This window comes from Macrobrachium rosenbergii, chromosome 47, assembly GCF_040412425.1.
Source record: "Macrobrachium rosenbergii isolate ZJJX-2024 chromosome 47, ASM4041242v1, whole genome shotgun sequence".
NCBI classification, from domain to species: domain Eukaryota; kingdom Metazoa; phylum Arthropoda; class Malacostraca; order Decapoda; family Palaemonidae; genus Macrobrachium; species Macrobrachium rosenbergii.
This window is the reverse complement of record NC_089787.1, coordinates 27,135,624-27,150,623: the sequence shown is the minus strand read 5'-3', so window position 1 is coordinate 27,150,623 and position 15,000 is coordinate 27,135,624. Positions and strand designations below refer to the sequence as shown.

At 34.6% G+C, this 15,000-nt stretch overlaps 1 protein-coding gene across 11 annotated transcripts in view; it reads right to left on the bottom strand.

Annotated features, from left to right (window-relative positions):
• Positions 1 to 15,000, bottom strand: part of LOC136830689 (protein kinase C-binding protein NELL2a-like) — a 416,546-nt gene that overhangs the window by 222,450 nt on the left and 179,096 nt on the right. The window lies entirely within an intron of this gene.

Genomic DNA, 15,000 nt, shown 5'->3' with positions numbered 1-15,000 from the left:
AAAGAATTTGAACGGTCCTTTTACAAGTAAAAATTGTTCGGAAACAATATTTTTTATTGTCAAACAGCAGTATTTTATAAAAAAAAAAACCGCTGCGTAGTTCTAATAAAAATGTTTTTTTTTATTTTGTGTTCACTTTCTCCTTCAGGATTTTCATATAAGTTCGTTCAAGATCATTCTATATTTTCTAAATTCCCTAGAGGAATAAAGCAAATAATAAAAAAATATAAAAACAAAGCACTTGAACACTAGAATTCCCGATTCCCAAATTGAAGACTTCATAACTGTTCACGATAATATTCATTCCCGAATTCTTGCAAGAAACTCCAGTATACAATCTTCCCATCGTATCTACATTCACACCCATTTATCTATATTTATCTACGTTCAACGGCTCATTCCTTCCATTATTCACTTTCGCAACCATTCATTTACAATCGTATTTTCCATTCATCGACGTCTGTGATTTCATATTCGAGTCTTCATATTTTTTCATGACAATGACCGCATTAAATCAAAGCCGAGTTAAATTTATGGCAGGGCAAAATGATCGTGCAGCTACTATATATCAAAGCGTTTTTTCCCCTCTTTAAACAACTAACTGGCTTTTAGAAGGTCAAAATGACAAAAAATCTGACAGGTCGTGAATTTCCTCACTTGGAGAAATCGTGACTTTCCTCACTTGGAGAAATCGTGACTTTCCTCACTTTGAGAAATCGTGGCTTGCCTCACTTGGAGAAATCGTGATTTCCCTCACTTGGAGACATCTTGACTTTCCTCACTTTGAGAAATCGTGGCTTTCCTCACTTGGAGAAATCGTGACTTTCCTCACTTGGAGAAATCGTGACTTTCCTCACTCTGAGAAATCGTGGCTTGCCTCACTTGGAGAAATGGAGAACATCTTGACTTTCCTCACTTTGAGAAATCGTGGCTTTCCTCACTTGGAGAAATCGTGGCTTTCCTCACTTTGAGAGATCGTGACTTTCCTCACCTTGAGAAATCGTGGTTTGCCTCACTTGGAGAAATCGTGTTCCCTCACTTGGAGACATCTTGACTTTCCTCACTTTGAGAAATGGTGATTTTCCTCACTTGGAGAAATCGTGACTTTCCTCACTTTGAGAAATCGTGATTTTCCTCACTTAGAGAAATCTACGAAAGCGTAGTGGAGGTTTCAGAACTACGCGTTTTGCTAAAATTAAAAAAAAAAAAGTAAAACATGCGCAATCGAGTTTTCTGTACAGCCGCTACAGCGTATAATCAAGGCCACCGAAAACAGATCTATGTCTTGTTGGTCTCGGTATAATGCTGTATGAGCCGCGGCCCATAAACTTTAACCACGGCCAGGTGGTCGCCTGTCCCGTATCGTTGCTAGAAGCACGATTATGGCTAACTTTAACCTTAAATAAAATAAAAACTACTGAGGCCAGAGGGCTGCAATTTGGTACGTTTGATGATTGGAGGGTGGATGATCAACGTACCAATTTGCAACCCTATAGCCTCAATAGTTTTTAAGATCTGAGGGCGGACAGAAAAAGTGCGGACAGAAAAAAGTGCGGACGGACAAACAAAGCCGGCACAATAGTTTTCTTCTACAGAAAACTAAAAAAAAATAGGAAAAGACTAACAATTCTAAAAAAGGCAGATTATTTTAAAGTCAAAAACAGAATATATAATCGATTTAAAAGGGCAGGAGGATTATTTAGAAAAGAAACAAATGGAAAATTAGACATTACATAAAACAATTAATATAAATCTAATCTCTATTCCCCTGTTTATCAAAATATAATAAATTAATATTCTTAATCTTTGAATTAGTCGACACAAAAATCTTCAAATTCCAATAACGAAGACAGGTAAGGATTGATTCCTTCATTGTTAAGTGGCTTGTAATTTGGCTGCAATTTTTCCAACGTGGCTTCATTCGTGACACAGCAGTTAAGAGGTGGAAGTGAATATACATACGTACGTATGTACATACATACATACATACATACATACATACATACATACATACATACATACATACATTTATACATACACAGTATATATGTATATATATATATTACATATATGTATGTATGTATGTATGTATGTATGTATGTATGTATGTATGTATGTATATGCGTAAAGAAATACACAAAAACTTCTAAACATACCTACAACATAATCACAAGACTAACAGCACAGAGAGAAATCCGTATACTCCTGAATAACTATCACAAAAAAAAAAATAAATCGTGTACAAAACTATTTACCTGATTGATGGTCTGACTCGAAACACTAACCTGCAAAGAGAAAAAAAAACACTCAAATTAGAAATGACAAAAAAAAAAAAACACGCAAATTAGAAAACAACTTTCAGCATCGATAAAATACAAATCACGAACTTGACCATGGACTCATGACAAATTGGGACAATGAACATTAAAAAAAAAAAAAAAAAAAAAAACCAGGACAGGGACTGGACGACCTTCGAAAAAGTGACAAAAACTGTAATTGCCAGACTTCAGTATGACAAAACTGAACGATCAGAAAGAGCAGGTTTCTTAATATCTTCAGAAATTCTTGATGTAGCAATTATATCAAAGTTCAAAAACATGGCCCCTGACATTTGAAAGTTATGTGGGGAAATTTTACACAAATCGCTCTTTTTATGTTTACGAATTATGAATATGGGTATATTAATTACTATTCGATGAATACGAAGTCTCAATCTCCTCAGAAAATTAACCATTTATAAAAAATTAATATTACATAAAGATATGTATACTTATGCACTTATGCATACATATACTTACAATATTTAAAGACAGGAAAATACGTCATCACAAGCAACAACACAGCTGACTATACCAAGAAATTGTATATTCATAAATAAATAAATATTAAATAAAGATGTATATACATATGCATACGCACATATTCACAGTATTTAAGATTTACAAAAAAATTATCACAAGCAACAACACAAAATAACTCCAACAAGATATTTCTCATAACCCGTTTTGACACAATACCAATACAACCACTGTACCAAAATGTAGCAGCATACACCAAACCGCTATGGCCTGTGGCAAGCTTTTTTTTTTATTTTATTTATCTTGCACTCAAATACCTCAATCTTCCTCTTCTATCCAAGCTTGCGCCCTGCAAGAGAGAGAGAGTACAAATTCCCCAGGCATAATTATATCATTAATTCCTTTTTTTTTTTTTTTTTTTTCTTTTTTGATACCGAGAGAAGCCGCCACACTCATCCTAAGTCAATAAAGAGAGCGGCTATCGTAAACAGCTACTTATCGGCTTAAAGGCTGTCTACTGAATAGGTCATAAGGAGTGGGATGGATAGAGATAACGAAAAAAAAAAAAAGAAAAATGGTTTGGTGTGTGGGTACTGCAGTTGTGGAGAGAGAGAGAGAGAGAGAGAGAGAGAGAGAGAGAGAGAGAGAGAGAGAGAGAGAGATGGAAATATATATACCTATATATATACACAAATATTTATATATACAGTGCGTGAGAGAGAGAGAGAAATATATATGCACAAATATTTATAGAGAGAGAGAGAGAGAGAGAGAGAGAGAGAGAGAGAGAGATAGCACGGAAATAAATATATCTGTATACACATGCATATATATTTATACATATAAAATGAGAGAAAAAATAAATATACAAGGTGTGCGTGTGTGTCAGAGAGAGAGAGAGAGAGAGAGAGAGAGAGAGAGAGAGAGAGAGAGAGAAGAGAATGAGTCACTCGGTACGTCAAGTACCCAAAACATCTAGAAACCAAGAAATATCCCAAGAAGAAAAAGAAAAGCAACAGTAGAATGATGATAAAAACAACAGCACCCGGCTATCTACTTATTCTTTATGGCCGTCCTCTTTTGGGGGAAGTAAAGGGGAGGGAACGGAGTGCTATCAAATGAATCAGCTAAGGATATATTCAGAAAGATCGCCATTTTCTCTCTCTCTCTCTCTCTCTCTCTCTCTCTCTCTCTCTCTCTCTCTCTCTCTCTCTTTCTCTCTGATTCCTTTCTCTCTCTCTCTGTTTTCCATTCGTTCCTTAGTCTGGTTTGACTGAATCTGATTCTCTTCTCTCTCTCTGTTTCTCCATTCATTCACTTTAGTCTGGTTCCTTTCTCTCTCTCTGTTTCTCCATTCATTCTAGTCTGGTTCTCTAGTCTCTCTCTCTCTCTCTCTCTCTCTCTCTCTCTCTCTCTCTCTCTCTCTCTTATCCATACATTAATGCTAATGCATTATCATTAATAAATACAAAATAACAACAATTCCCGGCTTAATCTACATAACAATAACAATAATCGTCACCACAATGACAAAATCATCACCAATAACAAAAACAACACTTTACAAAAAACAACAAAAAATAACAAGAACACATTCTCCTCACAATCAAAATAACCACAACATCCCAAAAAACAAAAACACTGAAAAAAGAACAAAAAAGATCACTCTAAATTCGGCACAACTCGACAAAAACAACAGTTCACAAAAAAAAAAAAAAAAAAAAACTTTAAATCTAAATTCGGCAAACCTACCAAGGAACAGGCGCCCCGCCCCCTACTCAAATTCCCTCCCGAAACGAGGTGGTCTGGTGGTACCCTACAGACCAAATTCTCTCTTCCCCCTAACAAGTTATCTGGATGGTCTATGACATGTCCCCCTCTCCTCATCCATAACTGATAGTCAATGAAGACTGCATTTCCCAAAGGCCATCACAGGAACTCTATACGGCTGATGGGAAATGTCACAGTTGTAAGTATGTTTTAGGGTGGCGGTGGCCATACGTGATATTATATAGCAGGTATAAGCGGCAGTGTGAGATTATGTCAGTCAGTCAGTCTCTCTCTCTCTCTTTTCTCTCTATTTATATATATATATATATATATATATATATATATATATATATGACATTTTTATCACATGTGATTATATATATTATATATATATATATATATATATATATATATATATATATATATATATATATATATTATATATATATATATATATATATTATAATCACAAAAATTACATATATCTTTATATTCCAAATCTTTTTCAGAATATTCACACACACATACATACATACACACACATACACACACACACACATTATCAAAAAAATTATATTTATCATCACACAATCCAAAATATTCTAAAAAAAAAAATTCCCATACACAAAATCAAAAACTAATTAAATTCACCAACAAACACAAAAAAACTAAAGATAAATCCCAACAAAAGAATTTGACAAAAAAAAAAAAAAGCTTTATAATGCTAAAGTTACAGCAAAAGGTGCCAGCCTCAAATTAAAAGCGGCCAATTGGGAACACGTGTGAGCGAAATCTTAACGAGAGAAGACCGACTCCGGAGGTGGACCTTCAATCTGGGGGGAAGGGGGGGAGAAATCTGTACAATTCCCTAAAGATTTGCGAGGCCTTATATCACATGCTTTAATTGTGGTGCGAGTGTGTGTGTTTTGTGTGTGTATGTGTATTTATGTATGTATGTATGTGAGTGTGTGTGTGTGTATGTATGTATGTATGTATGTATACACTATATAAATATATATTATACATATACTGTATATATGTAAAACATATAAATATTATATTATGATGTGTATAAATAATATGTGTATGTATGTATATACAGTATACACTATATAAACATATATATTATACATATATGTGTAAAATATATATAAATATATTATGATGTGTATATAATAATAATAATAATAATAATAATAATAATAATAATCAATAATTTCACAATACTGGCTTTAAAAAATAAATAAAAATAACAGTAACATCCACAACAACAACAACAACAACAACAATAATAATAATAATAATAATAATAATAATAATAATAATAATAATAATAATAATAATAGGTTTACAATCCTACCATTAAAAATAACCATACTAAAAGTGACACTCACAACACCAACTACAACACCAAGAAACAACAATTTCCCCCAAAACGATTCACAACAACACCCCGGGTCAACAACTTCCCACGCTGCTGTTGTTAGCTGCTACAACAACTCAAGACACATACATTGCCATTCCAGGTCACTGTTTACATTTGCTTCCATCAAAGGGCTTCCATGCTGCAGTATATTCTGATTTATCGCCCATCAGCGCAATCAAGAGAGAGAGAGAGAGAGAGAGAGAGAGAGAGAGAGAGAGAGAGAGAGAGAGAGAGAGAATGTATGGAGGTATATATATTTTATGGTATTGTGGGGAGGGGCAGAGGGAGGGGGGGAGAGAGAGAGAGAGAGATGTATGGAGGCATATATATTTTATGGTATTATGGGGAGGGGTATGGGAGGGGAAGGGGAAGGGAGGAGAGGGTTATGATGGAAAAGACCCGTCCCCCCTCCCCCACCATACTCCCTAAATACAAAATTCTCCTTCTTAGAGAAAAGGATATGATTGGTAGGGACACATTCTACTATTATGGGCATCAGTGGGGTCTTCGAGGGCAGAGGTCAAGTGAACATTCCATCCCTCCTCCTCCCATACCTTTCTCCTATGGCAATTTATATACTAATAAAAAAATAATCTAAGCCAAAACGCCAACGAGACCAGCGTTCTCGAAATCAAAACCCAAGAGATATATAAGTACTGATTTTTACTTCACTGGAGAAACTATTCTGGGACTGGAGCAAAATATTCCATCTTTCTCTTTTCCGTTCAACCTTCCACATAAAAGGAGAAAAACAACCAAAAAAGGGTAAATCTATACAAAAACTTATTTTCACACCACTGGAGAAAATATTCTGGGACTGAAGCAAAATTACCCACCTTCTCTTCTGTTCAATCTTCCACTTACACAAATTTCCCCCCCAGAATCAAATGAGAAAAAACTTCAAAAATTCTCAAAAATGACCCACCTTCCTTCCACTTATACAAATTTCACCTCAGAATCAAAGAAAGAAATTCTTCAAACAAATAAAAAAAATAAATAAATAACCCTTCTTTCTTCCAGTTACACAAATTTTGCTTCAGAATCAAAGAAAGAAATTCTTCAAATTGAAAAATTACCATCCTTTCTTCCACATTCACCAAAATTTGCCTCAGGGGAGAAAAAATCATCAAACAAACTCTCCAAAAATGAGGTTGTAGAAGGAAGAACTCACCATAAGAATCTCTTCCAGGAAGTCCTCACTTACGGTATTGACCCTCCCCTGACAAAAATTATTATGTAATTCCAAGTGTCATTTAGGGGTCCTGACTTCAAACGCACGGGTCGATCGTAATCACAACAAACAGCTGTATTTGAGTATTATGAGTATTATTTCTTGTATTATAAATGAAGGAAGGAGTGGTAAAGATGGCCCTAGGCGTATTTGTTACACGTGTGAGAGGTTATATATTTCGTTTTAACTTGCATAATAATAATAAATATAGCTTTTGTTTATTCTTACACAAGAATAAAATATGTTTACGGCTTTCTGTTGATTTTTCAAATGTAATAAGATTAGACGTTTTGAAGGTTTCACTGCTTAATGCACTTATTTGTATGGCACGTGAACAGCTTAGTATTATATTAAGTTTCCGTTCATATAATATGATACCATGTCACAACATTCAGGTCATAGATGAAAGGTTGTTTTTTCTATTTTATTTGTCTTCCATGGCGTTTATATATGGGTGTGTATATATGTATGTATGTATGTATGTATGTATGTATATATATATATATATATATATATATATATATATATATATATATATATATATATATATATATATATATACATGAATATGTCGAGCACAATAATGTTATCATAATCTCCATTACAATGAAGTCTCTCTCTCTCTCTCTCTCTCTCTCTCTCTCTCTCTCTCTCTCTCTCTCTCTCTCTCTCTCTCTCTCTGCTGCAGACTGAAACTTGTCTCTCCACTGAACCAAACTCTGCATTACTGGTTTTAAACTCTCTCTCTCTCTCTCTCTCTCTCTCTCTCTCTCTCTCTCTCTCTCTCTCTCTCTCTCTCTGTATACTCTTCAGTTTAATATATCGGCATCAACGTGGCAGCTCACAAGGGTCCTCTACAGAAGATTAACTTTCTGGAGGGAGGGAGGTAGAGGGGGGGGGGTGGCGAGGACAGGAGAGGAAAGAAGGAAAGAGATAAGGGAAAGATGATGATGATGATGATGACCGAAGTAGGGGATTTTAGAAGATGGGACAAAAAAAATAATGATGGTGATGATGAGATGATAGTGATGTTGATGGTGATAATGATGGCTACAAAGGGGAAACAAGACTGAAGAAGGGAATTTTACAGAAGATGGGACAAAAAAAAATGATGATGATGGTGTTGATGACGATGATAGTGATGTTGATGGTGATGACGATGGCTACAAAAGGGGAAATAAGACTGAAGTAGGGGATTTTACAGAAGATGGGACAAAAAAAAAAGATGATGATGGTGATGGTGATAGTGATGTTGATGGTGATGACGATGGCTACAAAAGGGGAAATAAGACTGAAGTAGGGGATTTTACAGAAGATGGGACAAAAAAAAAAGGTGATGATGGTGATGATGATGATGGTGATGGTGATAACGATGGCTACGAAAAGGGAAGACTCAAGTAGGGGATTTTTGGGACAGAAAAAAAGATGATGATGGTGAGAAGATGGGAAAAAGGGGAAAAAAAAAAAAAATAACGATGGTTACAAAAGGGAAACAAGACTTTAGGGACATTTACATCATTATCAGTGATATAATTTGTTGTATACTAAAAGGCGCTTCTAAATGTCATATACAGTCATGAACTGACTGACACGAAGAACTGTCCTGAATATACTCATAAATACATAATATAATATAATCTCTAATCACTATGATGAGTGGATTATTAATAATGTGTTTTATGCCACCTCTACTGCAACTAAAATTTGTATTTGTTAATGTCTTAGAACGGAAATAAACTATTATCGTGAAAATGAAGTAATATTTGATCATTATCTGTCTATCAAATCTACCATGATTCCCACCATAATTTAAATGAGTACACTGTAAGTTTGTTAATATTCATGCATATATATATATAAAGTATTCTTTATATATATGCACGAACATCTATTAAAATTTCAAGTGCAAAAAGCAATACATATATTTGGTGTGAAAAAAATACATATATACGGTGTAAAAAAAATGCATGTATTCGGTGTAAAAAAAAATGCATATATTCGGTGTAAAAAATATATTCAGTGTGAAAAAAATACATATATTCGGTGTAAAAATATGCATATATTCGGTGTAAAAAAAATGCATATATTCGGTGTAAAAAAAATACATATATTCGGTGTAAAAATATGCATATATTCGGTGTAAAAAAAATGCATATATTCGGCGTAAAAAAAAAATACGAATATTCGGTGTAAAAAAATGCATATATTCGGTTTTAAAAAAATACATATGTTCGGTGAAAAAAAAAACACGCCATATTTCCAACACATAAAAAAACACCCTGCAAACGCTTGCTTGTAGGTGTTTCCATATTGCCTGTGGTAATGATACAAGTTACTCCATAATTACAACTGACTAATTTCATTATCGATTACAGCATTTATATCAGACCAATTCAAATTTGGCTAAAAAAAAAAAAAACTCCAATATATTTGAACAAACATTCGTCCACAATAAAATATTAAAAAATAAAAGTCCTCAAGATGGTCAAGGAAATATCTGTGGAGGGGTGGGGAAAAGGAAGCTAGAAGTGAAGGGGGATGGGGGAAGGGGAGGGGGGGGGGTCCTGTTGAAAAGGTATTCGCCCCCCTTCCTCCGGAAGAGGAGGAGGGGGGCGGAGGGCCACTCAAAGTCCCTTACATCCGAAAATGCTCTTTCCGCCACTGTGGTCGACTTCTCCCTTCTTCTCTATATCCACTTGAAGAGGACAGCAAGAGGAGGAGGAGGAGGAGGAGGAGGAGGAGGGGGAGGGGAGGAGGAGGAAGAGAGGAAGAGGAGTAGATACTTCCTTCCTCTGGGGTTTCTTTTCTATTCCTTTTTTCTTCCTGTTTTCTTCACTCTCAGGCTTCCTAATTTCTCCTCAAATCTTTTCCTTCTTTCACATGTTTTCTTCTATTCTCCCTTCCTCGTTCCCTCATCTTTCTCCTCACTCTATCACATTTTCTTCTTCATTTTCCTCCATCTCCTCTTGTTCGTCTTCTCTCTGCTTCTACTTCAGTCTTTCATTACATAACCTTCCTCTTCTGTTCCTCCTAGCAATCTTGTTGTCCTTTTCCACATTCCTTCCTTCCTTCCTTCTTCCTCTCCCTCCATCTTCTTTACTTCTCCTTCTCTCCTCCCTCTCCTCTCATTCTTCTTCTCTCTGCTTCTACTTCTTCATTCCTTTATTGCATAATCTTCCCCTTCTCCTACTCCTCCTTGGGATGTTGTGGTGTTTTTTCTCTCTCTCCTTCTTTCCTGCTTTCTCCCGCATCTTCTTCTTCTTCTCCCTCTTCATCTTCTTCTTCTTCAAACCCTCCACCGTATTTTCTCCTCCTCCTTCTTCATCTTCTCATTCTTCTTTTTCTGCTTCTTCTTCTTCTGTTTCTTCTTCTTCAAACCCTCCACCGTATTTTCTCCTCATTCTCCTTCTTCTTCTTCTGTTTCTTCTTCTTCTTCTTTTTCTCCTCCTCCTCCTTTTCTCCTTCTTCTTCTTCTTCTTCTTCTCCAAACCCTCCACCGAAGGTATCGGGTATCGCTTCCATTGTTGCGTCCGATCGGCAGCCGAAGGGATGTTTTGGTCAGGCTCAATTGCCTATAATGTAACGAGGGTTCGTGCTTACAGGCGCTGTTCTGCGCATGCTCGAGTGGGTATCTGTGTCGTGTGCGGTTATTCTCTCTCTCTCTCTCTCTCTCTCTCTCTCTCTCTCTCTCTCTCTCTCTCTCTCTCTCGTTTATGTTTCTCTTATGGAAAAGGACTCCAATGTTTTCGTAAAGTATCAGTTGCCGATACAAAATTTGGAACGGGTACATGTCAGCATTAAGGGCAGTTGGCGTTCGTTCTCTCTCTCTCTCTCTCTCTCTCTCTCTCTCTCTCTCTCTCTCTCTCTCTCTCTCTCTCTCTCTCTCTCTCTCTGTTTATATTTCTCTTATGGAAAAGGACTGCAATCTCTCCATAGCGAATTCAGCTGATTCGAAATTTCCAGTTGATACAGAGTTGACGTTTGCTCTCTCTCTCTCTCTCTCTCTCTCTCTCTCTCTCTCTCTCTCTCTCTCTCTCTCTCTACTTCTATTGGATGTTGTTATTGCTGAGATATCATTTTTCCCCATACAATGGATGCAATAAATGGCTATATGAGATGGGTGATGCTTAGTTATATATCAGCAGTTTTATTCTGCACCCTCAGTTTTCCTTCAATCTTGATATATACAATATATATATATACATATATACATATACATATATATATATATATATATATATATATATATATATATATATATATATATACATATCGTTTATATTGTCTATATAAAACAATCGTTTATTTGTCTATATAAACCAATCGTTAATTCTCTATGTCTCTCTCTCTCTCTCTCTCTCTCTCTCTCTCTCTCTCTCTCTCTCTCTCTCTCTCTCATGAAAATACATATAGAAAACTATACCGCAAGAGCCCTTACAATCCTAAAAAAAAAAAAAGAACACCGCTATAATTTATACCAAAACAAAAACCGTCCTCCCAATCAACCTGTTCCTCCTCCTTTCCGGGGAAGACTTCAGCCAACCAGCCACGACAACCAATCTTCCCTGTTATCAGAAGAGCTATTCTTGTTCTTCGCCGTTATCAGAAGAGGTGTTCTTGTTCTTCCCTGTCATAATGCGAGAGTGAACTCAATATGACAACCTGATATCCCTTTATGCCCGCATCGATTGGACCTCGTGAGAAAAAAATAAAAAAAGAGAGAGAAAAAAAATTGGTCATCACATCAACTTACTTGGGGCATGTGACTGACCATTCCCTCCCCCTACCCCGCCTCTTGGCGGAGGTGGGGGGGGGAGGGGCCTTCAGTCACCACTATGACTCAGTCCAGGGATCCTGTTCTTGCCTATATCCTATTTATAGGTGGGTGTGATGATGATGATGACGATGATGACGGTGATGTTTCTGATAACGACGGGAATAAGGTGGTACGGATGATAATTGTTCTGATACAGATACTACGGTGTATACTAATAATAATAATAATAATAATAATAATAATAATAATAATAATAATAATAATAGTTTAGGATGGAAAGACCCTTAAAATTTATTATTGAAATAATAATAATAATAAATTCTGGACGAAAATACCGTTAAAATAATGAGATAATAATAATAATAATAATAATAATAATAATAATAATAATAATAATAATAATAATTCCATCTCATGAAAAACCTAAAAATAATTATGATTTTCGTTATTATCTACTACTGATACTAATACTAATACTACTACTACTACTAATACTACTAATATGCCTGACGATGCCATTTCCCCCCTCACTCCTAAAACAAACAGTAATTGCACAACAAACACACGCAGTTAATTCTGAAGACGCCAAACAACGACATAAGTCAACAACCTGATACAATATCGGCGTTCCATTCTCGTTAATGAAACCGTACGCGTCTCGGACGCGTAAAACGAGAAGAAAACCACACAATTTTCTGGCACGTTTTGGCAAACTTTTAAAAAGCTTCCAAATGTGGCACCAATACACTGTAGCGGTGGCAGACATTGCAGTTTTAATATGTATAATGTGTTTGTGTGTCGGTTCTGTCCCTTGAGAGCAGACTAAGATTTCTATCATTAGTCTTAATGGGTTCAGAAGCCAGTCCCTTCTTCGACGGTGGCAATATGTGATATATAGATAAATAAATTATATAATATATATATTATATATATAATTTGTGTGTGTGTGAGAGAGAGAGAGAGAGAGAGAGAGAGAGAGAGAGAGAGAGAGGTATACTAAGATTTCTACCATTAGACTTAATGTGCCTAGAAGCCAATGCCCACTTTGACACCTGTGGTAATATGTGATATATAAATAAATCAATCATTATATATGTGTATATATATATATATATATATAATTTGTGTGTGTGTGTGTGAGAGAGAGAGAGAGAGAGAGAGAGAGAGAGAGAGAGAGAGAGAGAGAGAGAGAGAGAGAGCATTTAACAAGATGCTGCTGGTGCTGCAATGCCTTGAATTACACACCCTCCTGACGATGCAGAAAGAAGCAGTCAAGCGAGCGACAATTATGCAGATAACGACAGCATCATATTTTAAAACCCTTTCTCTCCATTGTCGTCTAAGACTCTTTCACGCCTTGATATATGTCCCAATTAAGTGCTAAAGCAAAGAGAGAACTCCAGACGTTTTAACACTAAGTGCTTGTGTGGGTATGTCGGATTTTTTTTTTTTTTTTTTTTACTTTTTTAGAGATTTTCTTATTTTTTTTATTTTTTGGACTTTCTCGGGTGATTTTTTTTTCTTTGGGACTTCTTGCTGGACTTAGCTTTGTTGTTTCTCGGTCTGGGACTTTCTTTGACTGTGTTTAAGGTCTAAAAGGACTTTACGTTGCTCTTTAATTTATTTTTCTTGTTTTTGTAGTTGACGTTACTTTCTCTCTCTCTCTCTCTCTCTCTCTCTCTCTCTCTCTCTCTCTCTCTCTCTCTCTCTCTCTCTCTCTCTCTATATATATATATATATATATATATATATATATATATATATATATATATATATATATATATATATATATATATATATATATATATATATATATATATGTATGTATGTATGTATGTATGTATGTATGTGTGTGTGTGTGTGTGTGTGTGCTTGCCACATCACGTTACTTAAATCATATCTTTAAAAAATATCACAAAAATAAACATACGTCAAGTATTATACAAGATTAAAAATATTAATCATATTAAAAATTATACGAATGAATAAGCAAATACAATATCTACCCACACAAAAAATTAACATTAGAAAAAAAAAATCCTTACAACCAGTGATATATACTAAAACCATTTTGAATGTAGTTGTCAAAATCCTCTCATAAGCATAGTGACTTAAGTAAATAATATACTTATGCAAAAACGTCCCCCCTTTTTCCCTCAGTAAAATTACAAAGATTTCTATTATTCAGTTAAACGAATCACGAGAGAAGCTAATTTTTATTTATTAAAATTAAAGATAATTTTTTTTCATGTTAATATTTGCGAGTCTGTACGTCACATTACACTGCAATCATTTCTGTCTAATATACGTACATCTGAAATTTTAATACCTCAGCGCGTAGTTTCACTGTCTTATCTTCGTAGATAAATTGTTTCTATCCTATTTTTTGGGAGGCCTTGAGCATTGTAGCATTCTCTTCCTAATAATAATAATAATAATAATAATAATAATAATAATAATAATAATAATAATAATAATAATAATATATCCTATTTCTTGGGAGGCCTTAAGCTTGTAGCATTCTCTTTCCTAATAATAATAATAATAATAATAATAATAATAATAATAATAATAATAATAATAATAACAATAATAATAATAATAATAATAATAATAATAATAATAATAATAATAATAATAATAATAGCAGCATGAGTCACTAAAAATGGTGAAGAAATCCACAGTGGTGTAAATATACAGTACATGTATATTAGAAATATATGTATATACAAACCAGAGCTTTCGAGAACCTTCTCGATTCTCCTTCTCAACTTCTTCAATAATAATAATAATAATAATAATAATAATAATAATAATAATAATAATAATAATAATAATAATAATAATAATAATAGCATGAGTTCACTAAAATGGTGAAGAAATCCACAGTGGTGTGAATATAAATATAGTATATTAGAAATATATAAATATACAAACGAAAGCTTTCGAGAACCAGCTCGATTCTCCTTCTCAACTTCACCAATAATAATAATAATAA